Below are 16,194 nucleotides of genomic sequence, written 5' to 3' on the forward strand. Positions count from 1 at the left end.
CCTATGCTTTATGTCTCCTATGACTCTAAGATTACTTTAGGAAAAAGGCAGACAACAGAACAAAACCAGTTACTATCAGAAGCACAGCAATGGTACCTCTCTTTGAGGGTCACTCAAGCTCTTTGCTGGGAAGCTCTGGATTGGACTCCTCTAAAGTCTTCATTGGAACAAAATCTGCTTCTTATCTCATTCCTGGCAGGACTCAATGTGGTAGTTTGAGTGTAATTGGTCTCCATAATCTCATAGGGAGTGGCAGTATCAGGAAGTGTGGCTTTGTTGGAGTGGGTACAGCCTCGTGGGAGGAAGACCGCCACTGTGGGGATGGACTCATTCCTATGCTCAGGATACTGCCCAGTAACACAGTTGACTTCCTGTTGCCTGCAAGATGTAGGACTCTCAGCCATTCCTCCAGCACTGTCTGCCTGCATGCAGCCATGCTCCCCGCCATGATGATAATTGACTGAACCTCTGAAACTGTAAGCGAGCCACCCCAATTAATTTAATTAAAGCTTTAACTAAATACTGACCACATGGATGGGCTCTAGCTAGGTCTATCTCTGGGTTTCTAGAAGATGACCCAAAATAAAGTTTTGCAGCTGCTTAATTATTTCCCATCAGGTCCAATCAGGGCAAGCATACATCCTGATGTACCTCCTGCATACATCCAATCCAGAGCAAGTGTCCATCCTGATGTATTTCCTGCCTGTAAACCTCCTGCCCACAATGTAATCAAGTACATTTGGTGAAGACTGGTCAAACAAACTTGTTTAGGGGAATGAAAAACATGTGACTTGCTATCTGCCATAGACAATAGCCTCCAGCATTTCAGGAACTGTCTGTCCTTGAGCAAGAGGCTTGCAGATCAGAGACATTTTTGTTTCATGAATCTCTTAGGCATAGTAACTAAAACTTGAAATGTAAATTTGACTCTCACAGTAAGAGTTTCCATGGTCCTGGTGTCTCTTCACAACAATAAAAACCTTAACTGAGACAGAAGTTGGTACCAGTGACTGGGGTATAACTGTGATAGGCTTGACCATGCACTGGTTTGGAGTAATATGGACTTTGGTACTTGGGGTTAGGAAAGCAGTGGAATACTTTTAGCACTGCTTAATGGGCCATACTAGTAGTAAGAACATGGAAGACAGAGGTACTAAGAGTTATTTGAATGGTCAGGGGATCACTCAAGAAGTTTCAGAGGAGAAGAATTCTAGTATGTTGCCTAGAGATAGTTCTTGTGATATTTTGGTGAAGAAAGTGGTGGCTTTTTGCCCTTGTCCAAAGAGTCTGCCTGAGGCTAAAGTGAAGAGTTTTGGATTATTCCATTGGCAGAAGAAATCTCAAAACAGTCCAGTATAGACTCTGTCGTATGGTTAGTAGTGGTAACTCTAATGAAGATTTATAATGAAAAGGAGCAAGCTGAGAAGAGCAAACCACAAAAAGTAAATTTTGAAGAGAAAAAAAAAATGCACCAGAAAGTGGAATGGAAGGCAATCTTTCCTGTGTTCAAGGAGACAGATAGATTAAGAAATGGAATAAAGGGAGTGGTGACCTCAGGACACTCAGCTATGTTTCCAACTTGTGAAAAGGAACTAAAGAAAAGTTTAGAGCAGGGTGTGGTGTGGTGCATACGTTTAATCCTAGCACTCAGGAGGCAGAGGCTGGAAGATCTCTGAGTTTGAGACCAGCCTGGTTTACAGAGCAAGTTTCAGGACAGCCAAGTTTAGGCAGTGAAAGACAAAAAGTTAGTGAAGATGTAATTGAATGGGAGGGTCATGTTCAGCTCCAGCAAACAACAGAACTCGGCAGCTTTGGCTGTGTGGATCTGATTTTAGAGTTAAGGATAGAAGAAAGGAGTTACGGAGTAAGGCCACTGAAGCCAGGCATGTGTCAGGGGTGTCCCTGAATGGAGGCCATTGCATGACACTGTAAACTGGAAACCTGGATTGTCTTTGAGAAGCCAAGATGTTAGAAATGCCACCCACAGTCATGGGATACCTGCTGATGAGAGCTGCTAAGAGGGAGTGGAACCAGCCCAAGAGAAAGAAGTGTGTTGCAGTCAACAAAGCTGAATGGAGTTGGAGATGTGGAAAGCATTTTGACATTGGACATGGAGATACAGTTTGGAGTTTGCCCAGTTGGTTTTCAGTCTTGCTTTGGTCTAGTATTGCCTTACTATGCTCCCTTCCCTGTATTTTGGAATGAGAATGTGTATCCTATGCCATTATATGTTGGAAGTATATGATCTGTTTTTATTTTTTATTTTTATTTTTACAGGTGATTACGGTTAAGAGGTTGCATGAATCTCAGAAGAGACTTTGAACTTTGGACTTTTAAACATTGTTGAGACTGTGATAGACTATGGGGACTTTTGAATTTGAACTAAATACATTTTGCATTATGATATGATTACAAGCTTATGAGGACCAGGCAGTGGGATGTGGTAGTTTGAATGTAATTGGCCCCCATAATCTCATAAGGAGTGGCAGTCTTAGGAGGTGTGGCTTTGTTGGAGTGAATGTGGCCTTGTTGGGGAAGTGTGTCACTGTGAGGGATGGGCTTTGAGGTTTCCTATGCTCAGGATACCACTCAGTAACACAGTCAACCTCCTGTTGCCTGCAAGATGTAGGGCTCTCAGTCATTCCTCCAGCACTATGTTTGCCTGCATGTGGCCATGCTTCCCGCCATGGTGATAATGGACTGAACCTCTGAAACTGTAAGCGAGCCACCCCAATTAAATGTTTCCTTTATAAGAGTTGCTATGGTCATGATGTCTCTTCCCAGCAATGAAAACCCTAAGACACCCAATATATTCACGACCTCAACTCCTTACTTCATTGCCTAGAGTTCTCACCATTGACCACCTAGGCTTCATCATAATTCAACTCACCGTGAAGCAGCTGATTCTTCTTAATGTTAGAATGCGATAGCCAAAATGACAGTCACAACACTTTTTAGAATGTACACTTGGGGTTACATCCTGTTATTCTTGCCATACTCTTCACAAGTAAGTCCAAACACTGAGGCAACACTCGAGAAGGAGGGCTTGCAGAAGGGCACAAACATCAGGAGGCAGGGGTGATTGTAACAGGGACAAGTAAGTCAAAGTAGAGGAAAGCCAAGGATGGTCTAGTTAAATTGGGCTTTCCCCCAACAGTAGCAAAGTATTTCATAATAAACGGCATTGCAAGTGGCTGTGGAGTACTGCAGACACATTTTCCAACATTGTCAGTCATGAAATCTACCCATCACCCCATTAACTACCATTATGATCAGCGACACACACACAAAAATGTGATGTACCGCAGAAGCTTTGGTGCCTAAGGAGCTGAAAGATAAGTGTTCTCTTTTCCAGACTGAGCTAATGAGGAATACCAACTGCTGAGATGTTTGTCTCAAAAAGAGGTGGCGGGCTTGTCATTTAGCATAGCCACTGGCAAAGAGCTCACAATGTGTTCCTCTCAGAAGAGCAGAGATCTGCTTTCTTGGAGTCCCTTCCCATAAGGATCTATTTGAATCTCCCAGGGGGTGCTAAAGAACACAGCACTTAAATGGAAATTTCCCACTGAAGGAAAGGGAGCTGGCATTCCCCGGGATCTGTTTCTCCTTCCTTTCTAGCCATACTGCACTAAATGACATTCTTAGGACTTTTTCATTTAGACAGAGACACACGCTATGGTGTATTGAATTACATATGTCTGTGCATGTGTCCAATTGTACATATGTACACTTGAAAACAGGTGCCTATGAGGCCGGAGGTCTCAGATCCATGGAGCTGGAGTTAAGGATGGTTCGAGCCCCCTGCCATAGGTGCTGGTAACTGAACTTGTGTCCTCTGCAAGAACAGTAATTGCTCTTAACCACTCAACCATGGCTCCAGCCCAAGCACAGAATGTTTTCAATGTATACTTTTGATTAGCCTGTGATGTAAGTTGATAAGTGAAGTCATGGAGATTTGGAGATGGTTGTGACAGCAGTTAGCTTTTCCCGGCTAATATAGCTATTGTTCTGTAATCAAGGTCTAAAATCAAGTTTTCCAAAAATACAGATGGTTTTTGAGAACATGCTTCTTCATGGAGCATGCTACAGGACACTCCAGGTTGTACTTACAAACAGGAGATCGTTGACCTTGAGTGAGTGAAAGAGGAGATAATTCACAGTTTGAGTCTCAAGTGACCTTTCTTTTCATTTGTGTACATGTATAGGTGCACGAGATATCATAATATTCATTTATTTGAAACATATATTTTCCCCCAATTATCTGGTCAAAACCCACTCTGTCATAATATGTAGTGTGAGAAAGATTGTTTTCCCTAAAAATGTCCTTTATAATTCTGAAATATGAAACATGCAAGATTGCGTTGAGTCTAAGATTCAGCATAGAAGAGATATTGGTGTCAGACAAGCCTGTTATTGTTAAAATAGTGGGCAATGCCAGTTGCTATGGGAGTCTTCAGGGAGAAAACTTAGAAGCCATTTCAACTTGGATGCCAACTAAGATATGTATGCCCATATTCCTTTAGATGGTTAGGTGCTGCCACCTGGCATGTACTGCTTTTTCTTAATTATCCACATGACTACCAGGGAGCCCAGTTCTATAACAATATTGCCTGCTGTCAGTCCAGATCCACCAAGGGTATACTATGGATTTCTCATAATGCTGCTCACTCCATCACCCACACCTTGGAAGAACAAATAGCTCCCTGGGCCCTCCAAAGTAATGGTGTCATATCCCGGGCTCCTGACCAGATAGGTGAAATCATTCTTGCATCTTCATTTCTTGGAGATTTTAATCTTTCCCTCTTTACTCTGCAACTAAAATTCTGACATCTCTATTGTACTTAATGCAGCTATTACTTTTTTCAATCTACTAGAGGCATCCCAGGAGTGCAGCAGGAGTAGTGCCTTGACTCATCTCAGGATATTAACTTTTGTGTCACGGGAGGTGTTCCATATCAGTAAATTATCCCTCTTCTGGCTTCATAGCTTACCTTTGTTGACAGCACCTTGAAGGTCTTTTCCCAGGATGTTCTCACTATCAAGGTCAAATTCAGTCACTATCAGTACCTGAGTTTTGGCTAGAAGCCTTGTCAAATTGAGAATTAGAAACCCTGGAAAAGTTTTCTATTTTTTTAAAATTAGGTCCTGGCCAATGGAATCAAATTGAAGACCCTGACATTAATCCATACACCTATGAACACCTGATTTTTGGCAAAGAAGCCAAAACTATACAATAGAAAAAAGAAAGCATCTTCAAAAAATGATGCTGGCATAACTGAATGTCAACATGTCGAAGATTGCAAATAGGTTCATATCTATCACCGTGCACAAAACTAAAGTCCAAGTAGATCAAAGACCACAACACAAATCCAGTTACACTGAACCTGATAGAAGACAAAATAGGAAGTAGCTTTGAAATCATTGGCACAGGAGACCAAATACAATAGACTTCCTAAATACAACACTAGTAGCATAAACACTGAGAGCAACAATTAATAAATGGACCTCCTGAAACTGAGAAGCTTCTGTAAGGCAAAGGACATGGAAAATAATACAAAACAACAGCCTACAGAATGGGAAAATATCTTCACCAACCCCACATCTGACAGAGGGCTGATCTCCAAAATATATGAAGAACTCAAGAAACTAGACATCAAAATACCAAACAATCCAATTAAAAAATGGGCTACAACTGTAAACAGAGAATTCTCAGCAGAAGAATCTCAAATAGCTGAAAGACATTTAAGTAATTGTTCACCATCCTTAGTCATCGGGAAAATGCAAATCAAAATGACTCTGAGATACCATCTTACACCTGTCAGAATGGCTATGATCAAAAACAGTGATAACAGCTTATGTTGGAGAGGATATGGAACAAGGGGAACATGCCTCCACTGTTGGTGGGAGTGCAAACTTGTACAGCCACTTTGGAAATCAGTATGGTAGTTTCTCAGAAAATTGGGAATCAATCTACCTCAAGACCCATCTTGAGCATATACCCAAAGAATGCTCAATCATACCACAAGTACACTTGCTCAACTATGTTTATAACAGCATTATTTGTAATAGCCAGAACATGAAAACAGCCTAGATGCCCCTCAACCAAAGAATGGATTAAGAAAATGTGGTACATATACACAATGGAGTACTACTTACCAGTAAAAAGCAATGACATCATGAAATTTGCAGGCAAATGGATGGAACTAGAAAATATCATCCTGAGTGAGGTAACCCAGACTCAGAAGGATAAACATGATATGTACTCACTCATAAGTAGATACTAGATGTAAAGCAAAGGATAACCAGACTACAACTCACAGCTCCTGAGAAGCTAGCTAACAAGGAGGACCCTAAGAGAGATGCATCGATTGCCCTGGGAAGGGGAAATAGATGACATCTCCCTGAGTAAACTGGAGGTGGGTGGGGCAGTAGAGAGTATGGGATGTGGCATGAGAACATAATGGAATGGGATGGTCAAGCTGGAATAGGGACGAAGTGGGAGAGCAATGAAAGAGATAACTTGATAGAGGGAGACATCATGAGGATAGGGAGAAACTTGGTGCTAGGGAAGTTCCACATTCCAGGAACCCACAAGGATGATCCCAGCTTAGATTACTAGCAATAGTGGAGAGGGTGCCTGAACTAACCTATTCCAGTAATCAGATTGGTGAATGCCCTAACTGTCATCATAGAGCCTTTATCCAGTAACCAAAGGAAGCAGATGCAGAGTTCCACAACCAAGCACTAGGCAGAGCTCCAGGAGTCCAGTTGAAGAGAGGGAAGAGGGATTCTATGAGAAATAGGCATCAAGATTATGATGGGGAAACCTACAGAGACAACCAAACCAAACTAATGGGAACTCACGAACTTTAGACCAACAGTCTATGGGACTGGACTAGGCCCTCTGCATAGTGAGACAGTTATGTAGCTTGATCTGCTTAAGAAGCCCCCTGGCAGTGGCATCAGGATCCATCCCTGGTGCATGAGCTGGCTTTTTGGAGCTATTACCTATCGTGGGACACCTTGCACAGCCTTGATGCAGGGGAAAAGGCTTAGACCTGCCTCAACTGAATGTACCAGGCTATGCTGACTCCCCATAGGAGGCCTTACCTTTTCAGAGGAGGGAATGGGGGGTAGGCTGGGGAGGAAGATGAGGCTGGATGAGAAGAAGGAAGGGAGGGGTATTCATTATGTAAAATGAATAAAAATTTCTTAATTAAAAAAAAAAGAAAGAAAAAATAAAATAAAATTAGGTCCTGGTCTCAGGCTTCAGAACAATTCTCTCCAATTATCACAAATAGGGAATTCTTTCTGAATTCCTTTAAATAAGTGTTTTGACAGTGTCTTAGTTAGGGTTTCTATTGCAGTGAAGAGACACCATGACCAGGGCAACTCTTATAAAGGAAAATCATTTAATTGAGGTTGCTTACACTTTCAGAGGTTTAGTCCATTATAATCATGGTCTGACGTGGTGAGTTGCAAGCAGACATGGTTGTTGCTAGAGAAGTAGCCAAGTGTCCTACATCTTGGCTTACAGGCAACAGGAAGTGGTCTAAGATAGTGGGAATGGCTTGAGCATGTATAAGATCTCAAATCCCACCTCCACAGTGACATTCCTCCTCCAACAAGGCCATACTTACTCCAACAAAGCCACACTTTCTAATAGTGCCACTCCCTATGAGATTATGGAGACCAGTTACATTTAGACGATCATAGATAGTCACACCATAAAGACTATTGATTACTTTACCTAAATCTACATATTTTCTCCTCAAGAAGCAGCTACCTGTTCCATTCTACAGGCTTTGGAGAATTACCACTTTTCAGGACCTCTCAGATCCCAGGCATATTACACAGAAGCAAGGTGATACCATTCTCCCTGTGCCAAGGCCAGTTCATCCTAGATAAAAGATGTGTGCCTATTCTTAATAACTCATCTATCTTTGCAAAGGAGGTTTTAATTAATAGCAAAATTTGAAATCATGATTCTTGTGTAAAGTATTTACTAAGCTAGTGTTCTTAGGGAAACCCATTCAGAAATAAGTATGCAGTGTATGGCAGGGAATGAAGCTGAGTCCAGACTAGAGCCTAGCTAAAACCCAGTCTACTCCTCTTCTCAAGAGGAGATCTAGTAACCAAAGAACACCACAGAATCACTCCATCTCAAGGCAGGGGAACAGATTTGTGTGCTCTTGATTTATCCTGACATTGAAGCTTGACATTCTTAGGAAAGGGCTATTCAGCCTTCTAGACATCTACAGGCAAAGCATCTCTTGTCAGTTGAGGGCAGTTTTCCAGAAAAAAAAAATGGCACAGCCATGTGCCTTTAGAGTTTAACACTCATAAAAGGTGGAGGATGGGTGACCGGCCTTGTAAAGGGATCTGGGGAAGGTGCCAACAGTCCTATTATATATAGAGAGAGGTTTCCGCAAGATGAATGGCCAAGGAATCTTCTGTACATATGAGAGCTTTAAACCCCTTATTTGAGCAGAGTGACTGTTATGACCATAATCCTGAAATTACTAGATTGTTGATGCATTAATTACTTCATCTGCATATGCGTTATTTCAACAAATAGGTGTTGTGTGTTCACTGTAGAGGAAACTGTCTCTCCAGGCACTAAGTCATTAGCAATGAAACAGAAAAATATGATCTTTGACCTTAAGGGACTTAAAGCCTAATGATAAAGTAATTGCTACACTGTTGTAGCAGAGCTACAATGTGATGCATTAACAGTCACCACTCAGATGATGTGCACTCAGAGTGAAAAAAAGACTTAATAACTAAATGGTGTGAGCTCCCACGCTCAATAAATACCAATTCAGTGAATACAGTCTCCACACTGAATAAGGACATGGAGGATATACTGTCTTCTTAGTTGGTGTCTAATCTAACCATATTTTAATTGCTATATTGAATATAACTCTACTAAAATTAATTTTGAAAATTTCATTTATCATCATCATCATCATCATCATCATCATCATATTTTGATTTAATAGGGCATTGCTACAAAGCCCAGAGTAGCTTTGAACTCTCTCTCACTGTATCTTCCTCCCAAGTGCTGGCAACAACTAGCTCTTTTATTCTTATTTCTCATTCCAAGTACTATTTCTGAAAAATTAAAATATAGGCTGTGAGTGGAAGGGTACCCACTTCTAGAAGCTTCTGGGTAGGTCCAATATATATTACTGAGTGTAAAGTTAAATGCTGTGGTGTGTGTGTGTGTGTGTGTGTGTGTGTGTGTGTGTGTGTGTGAACTGTAGTCTACATAGAACAACAAACATGAGCCTTCAAGTTGATAGACTTAAACACAACACATTTTAGTTTCTTTATACAAATAAGCCTTTCCAGATTTACTGGTTATCTAATTCTGGGTCCTTGGCCTCTCTTTTCATAGGAGGGAGAGAATTCAGTGTTTATATTGATTGGTAAAAGGTGGCCTTGAGTCAGCTGATGCATAGCAATGGCAGTATTGAGTTGTATTTGTAGCTTGCTTAGAAATGAAAGCCTTGTATTGCATTATAGTGAGGATGGGTAATGGACATAAGCAGTTGTCAAAGTTATTGATGACTTTGCATTTTGAATCACAAACTAGAATACCCAAGGCTAGCTGATTTGCTAGGTCTAGCCATAAAGTACAAGTGAGAATTAGTTGGTGAGATGCTTGTTAATAGATCCTCATGATGCATTCTTTCCTATTCTATTGGAGAAAATTCCAGCCTTTGAAAAGAAATAACAGGAAGATCGATATTCTGTTTGAAGCAATTTTTAAGAAAAAAATCCATCAGGGTCAGAGAAACTATGGAGTTACATGACATCTACTGACGGTAGAGAATATCACAATTCAGGCTGCACTGAGAGATGATTCCCCCTTACCTACAAATATTTGTAGCAGCTATCTGCATGTGGAAATATTGTGGTACTGGCCTATGAAACTAGAAACTCAGAGGCTGAAGTTCTCTGCTCAGCTCTTACTCTTGCTAGGGACTAGATGGGAAATGGCTGAGCCCGGGAGCTAGTGTTCAATTTAGCTTCTTTCAGGTTGAAAGATGATGCCAGCATCTGGCCTCCAGCTTTGCCACAGAGCAGCCTGCAAGAGATTTGTGGGCTGTATTGTACACAGGAGCAAAACACATCACTGTCTTTCTACCAGAAGGGGTTTGCTTACTCTCACCAGGCAGAAATCCAGCCTAACTCAGATAACGCTCCAGAGTCACTGTATCTAGGCAGAGAAAATGAAATACTGATAGGAAAGAGATTAAGAATCTTGCTCTGTTGACTATCTCCTGTCACTGTAGTATTACAGAAAAGCAGCCACAGACCTCTATGTATTAATAAGAGTTTCATTTTGCTCATGTTTCTATGGGTGAGTGAGGTGATGTTGGTAATCTGGGTCAGGTGTGGTTTCTTTATCTGGGTTCAAAATGTATTTGTGGTCAGTTGGCAGGTCTTCTGGGGGCTGGCTTTGATGGTAGCCATGGCTCAGATGTCTTGGCTTTGCTCTACATGACTTCTCATTTTCTGATAGACTAATCCAGGATTATTCTCATGGGAAGACAGGGTCTAAGAGAGCAAGGGGAAGCACTCACTCATAGAGGCTAGAGTGCAGAACTGATAGACTTTCACTTTTCTCACACTTTCCTGGCCAAAGAAAAACATTAGGCAATTCAGATTCAAGGACATAGAAAAAGCTTCAACACCACATGTAACCCAATCATAATGGTGCATGCCTGTAATTTCAGCACATTGGGAGCAGAGGAAGATGATAGTGAGTTCAAGGCATGTTTGGGTCATATAGTGAAGTTATCTCAAAAAAATAAAAAAAAAAAACAAAATATACATGCAAAGGGCATAGGCTCTGGTATGGGTGAAGGACTGCGGATATTTATGCAATAATTTCATCATATTCTACTTTACATAGATGTCTCTGGTTTTAACTTACTGATGGGTAGTTATGAGAAATTAGTCAAGATCAAGCCTTCCCATGAAGAGTTAGCTCTTTTGACAATCTAGAACAATTTATAGAGTTTCATAGAGTGGTTCTTGTCTTACACAGGCAGAGTTTAGTCATCTGCTCATCCATTTTCCATCCATTATTCAGTTATTTTCCACTTTGTCAACCTGATTTCTAACTGTGTTTAGGAATGGAGTTTACATTATTTCCAACTGGGGTGTAAATGACAGATAAAGGCAAAAAAAAAAAATGCATCAAATCTCATTGTGCCTTTTCATGAAAGGAAGCAAAAGGAACAGAGTGGCAAGCCCTGCAGGTTAATGTTAGCAAAGAAGTGTCTTTCACCTAGAATTTCCTCCCTGTGCAACATTAGGGAGGTGAGTGCTGTTATTGGAATAACGGGGTCTGGGGAGATGGCTCAGTGGTTAAGATCTTGCCATACAAACGTAAGGACCAGAATGTAGATTCTCCAGAACCCCTTTAAATGCCAGGTTGGCAAGGTAGCATGCCTGCAATTCCAGCCTGGGAACGCAGAGACAGGCAAACTGGATAGGGAAACTGATCATATTGGTGAGCTCTGAGTTTGCCTGAGAGACCCTGCCTCAATCAGTCATGGAGAAGAGTGATAGGGGAATGATTCCTGACCTCAACCTCAGGACTCCACATATGCATATGCACATGCAAAGACACCTCCTCATACATTTCCCAAACACAAAATATGGTGGGGAGAGAAAAACTGAATAATAATATATATTATTTAAGGCTCAGTATAGAATTCAATATGGTAATATGATGGTCCCTTCTCTGCTTTGATTTTAAAAATTCATTCACAGCAAAAATCATTACCCCATTATTCATCTCATGTAGCCTTCTATCTTAAGCTTAGTGTGAAAAACTGACTCTTGTTTTAGTCAAGAATCACTGACAAGGTCAGAGACATCAGTCAATGTATATTGGGAATCTTGCAGTATATAGGCACAGTGTTTACTGGAAATATAAATATACCCATGGAATAAATGATTATCAGCAAGGAGCTCACATTGAGATATTCCTTAAAAGTGACAAAACAACAAAAAACAAACAAACAAACAAACTTCCGTTCCTCAGAGTTGAATGCTCCAATCCCACTCATTGGCTTTTCCATAACCTTTACTGAGAACCTGATTATCTAGAAAACAAAACACCCCACACTAAGAACTGGCTGAGCCTAGTCAACCACCCAGGAACAGGCTTTGTTGCATACATGAAATTAAAGGCATGTTGGATAAACACAAGTTGGTAAGGTAACACTACTAACAGGGTCTCAAAAGCCCAGCTTCCTTTCTCTTTTCTAGAATGGCTCAGCTGAGACAAGAATACTGTGGTGGTCTGAAACAAAAATGGCCCCCAAAAGGAGTGGTACTACTAGGAGGTGGGCCTTGAGGTCTCATATGTGCTCAAGCCACACTCAGTGTCTCAGTTCACTTCCTGCTGAATTTGGATCAGGATGTAAGGACTCTTAGCTCCCATACAATGTCTGCCTGCATGCTGCCTTGCTTCCCACCATGATGGACCATGATGGAATAAACCTCTGAACTGTAAGAATTGTCATGGTCATGGTGTTTCTTCACAGCAAGAGAAATCCTAACTAAGACAGAAGTTGGCACCAGTAGTAGGGTATTCCTGTATTCCATATTTTTGTTTGGAGGAATTTGGACTTTGGCACTTTGGGTTAGGAAAACAGTAGAATGCTTTAAGTACTGTTTAATGGGCCATACTGGTGGAAGCAAGGAAGATAGTCATGCTGAGTGTGATTTTTATGAACTGTGGGGGATCACTCAAGAGGTTTCCGAGGAGAAGAATTTTAGTATGTTGCCTAGAGATCATTCTTGTGATATTTTGGTGAAGAATGTGGCTGCTTTTTGTCCTGTCCAAAGTGTCTGCCTGCAGCTGATGTGAAGAGATTTGGATTAATTCCGTTGGTAGAGGAAATCTTGAAACAGCCTAGTATTGACTCTGTTGTGTGGTTATTACTGGCCACTTTTGTACAGATTTGTAGTGAAAAGGAGCAAACTGAGTAAGGGAAAATATGTGAGGGAGAAAAGGAGCCCTAGAAAGTGTGGTGGAGCTAAGTCCTGTGTTCAAGGAGATAAACAGATTAAGAAATGGAATAAAGGGAGTGGTGACCTTAGGGCAAGATCCTACCCAGCTAAGTTTTGTGAAAGGAATTAAAGAAAAGCTTAGATCAGGGTGTGGTGGCATACATCTTTAATTCCAGCACTTGGGAGGCAGAGACTGAAAGATCTCTGAGTTTGAGGCCAGCTGGACTACAGATACAGTTTCAGGATAGCAAAGCTTAGGCAATAAAGTTAACCATTGAAAACAGAAAGCATTTGGAGAGGTAATTAAACAAGGGAGCCATGTTCCAGTCCCAGCAAATAGCAGAACTTGGCAGCTTCAGCCATGTGGTTCTGGCTTTAGAGTTAAGGATAGAAGAAAGGGGCTGTGGAATTTGCTGCCATGATTAAGGAAAGCTGCTGAGGCCAGGTGTGTGTCAGGGGTGTCCCTGAATGGAGGACTAGAGAGGCCATTGTGTGAAGCTGTGAAGTTGAAGCCCGGACTGCCTTGGAGACCCCAGAATGTTGGAGGTCCAGAGCCATGGGGTACCTGCCGAGCAAAGCTGTTAACAGGGAGTGGAACAAGCCCAGAGAAAGAAGTATGTTGCAGTCAATAAAGCTGAAGGAGTTGGAGATCTGAAGAGTGCTTTAACATCAGACACGGAGATGCAGAGTTTAGAGTTTGCCCAGCTGGTTTTCCATCTTACTTTGGTCCAGTGTTTCCTCAGTATGCTCCATTTCCTATGCTTTGTAATGTACATGCCGTGCCATTATATGCTGAAAGTGATCTGTTTTTGATTTTGATTTTATAGGGGATTACAGTTAAGGGAGATTGCATGAATCTCAAAAGAGACTTTGAACTTTGGACTTTTAAACAGTGCTAGACTGTGATAAACTATGGCGACTTTTGAAGTTGGACTGAATGCATTTTTAAATTATGATATGACTACAAGTCTTTGGGGGTCAGGCAGTGGAATGTGGTGATTTGAAAGAAAATGGCTGTCAAAAGGAGTGGCACTATTAGGTGTGGCTTTGTTGAAGTGGTTGTGACCTTGTTGGAGGACATATGTCACTGTGAAGGCAGGCTTTGAGGTCTCATATATGCTCAAGCCACATTCAATGTTTCAGTTCACTTCCTACTGTCTTTGGGTCAAAATGTAAGGACTCTCAGCTCCAGCACCATGTCTGCCTGCATGCTGCTTTGCTTCCTGTCATGATTGATGATAATGGACTAAACCTCTGAACTCTAAGTAAGCCACTCCAACTAAATGTTTTTCCTTTATAAGAGTTGCTGTAGTCATGGTGTCTCTTCACAGCAAAAGAAACCCTAACTAAGACAAATACCATCTTCAGTCTCAACTGAAGTGTCTTTAATGTCTGTTACACACACACACACACACACACACACACACACACACATGAGAGAGAGAGAGAGATAATTAGATATTTCAAGTGATGCTAGATATACAAACCTATATATGCAATAAAATAATGCTGACTGTAATACCTACAGAAGCATATAAAATGGTATAGCATAAATAAGTTCTGTAGTTTGTACTATCAATGTCCTGGCTATGACACTGTACCATTGTTATATAAGACATTTCTTTGAGGGGGGGGGGTAGGGAGGATACTAGATGCTTTGGCATTATTTTTGAAACTTCCCATGAATATGAAATTATTTAAGAATGAATTTTTTTTTCCGAGACAGGGTTTCTCTGTGTAGCTTTGCGCCTTTCCTGGAGCTCACTTGGTAGCCCAGGCTGGCCTCGAACTCACACAGATCCGCCAGGCTCTGCCTCCCAAGTGCTGGGATTAAAGGCGTGCGCCACCAACACTGGGCAAGAATGAAAATTTAAAAGCAGAAGATACACTAGGGTTAATTCTGCATTCCTATAGCCCTTTCTATTAACTACATCACTCTTACCCTATGGTTTGCAGTTCTGTCTTGAGGACAAGAACTCAATCCTGTTTACCGTTATGTCTCCAGGTCTAGGATGCCATTCATTAAATGACTTTCAACTTATTTATTTAATGAGCCTTTGAATGGATAAGCTTTTGAACAACTGAAAGTTTGGCTTAATTAATTAACAGCAATTAACTGAAATGCCCAAAGGCCAGTTACCTCAGTTCATGTGGTTGTTTGATGGTGGTGTCAGGACTCGATACCTTCTACTGTTTAGGAAAAGACAGTGAGAAGACAGGCAAGTTACATAATTTCTAATGACTGTGTGCAAATGGAGTGGACGTCCACTCTGATAGTTCCATTGTACAACATTTTCATGAAATTACAGTGAAACACAGGAAACAAGTTCTGTGAAGATTTTCCTCCCAGAAAGGTCTGTGCTTATCTATGAAAGCAAGACCAGCCAATCTGATTTGGGAGGCCAGGACTGTAGGCCAATTTTTCTGTCCCACCTGCTAGCTCCCAAATAACCACACAGAGACTTCTTATTAATTATGAAAGCTTGGCCAATAGCTTGGGCTTGTTACTAACTAGCTTATACAACTTAAATGAACCCATTTTTATTCATTTACTTTCTGCCTTGTGGCTTTATTGTTTTTACTCTGGACTGTCCCTGCTGCTTCCTCTCCATCTGGCTGGTGACTCTCTGTGTCTCTGCCCTTTTTCTTCCCAGCTTTCTCTCTGCCCCCAAAATCCTGCCTAGCTATTTGCTTTTTATTAAACCAAATCGTCATAGGGTACAAAAAGATTATTCCACAACACAGTACAGAGAAAAAAATTGCCCAGAACCTCCATCAACTGCCACTGTTTATGCAGATTACTTTAATTCTGTTTTCCACTTACTTTCCATCCATAAAACACTTTGCAGCCATTAACTAATTGCTCATCTGTGGCCCATGTCCATAGCTGCCCAGTGTTCTGTCTTCAAATACTTAACTGTGTTCCAAAAAGAACTACAATTCCTCAACTAAAATTGGCTGGACAAGCCCATAACATCATTCAAGGTAGATGGTAGAACCTTCTGTTCTCCTCCAACCAGGACTCAGTTGCTTGGGAAAGTGAAGCCCTGACAGGGTAGGGATGCTAAAGGAAGCAGAGAAAGTATTCCTGCTCCCAACTTACAGCCTCTTAGATGAGGCCATAGAAGTTGCCCTTGACTCTTAAAGCATGTGTCT

The sequence above is a fragment of the Peromyscus leucopus genome, chromosome 20, assembly GCF_004664715.2.
Source record: "Peromyscus leucopus breed LL Stock chromosome 20, UCI_PerLeu_2.1, whole genome shotgun sequence".
NCBI lineage: Eukaryota > Metazoa > Chordata > Mammalia > Rodentia > Cricetidae > Peromyscus > Peromyscus leucopus.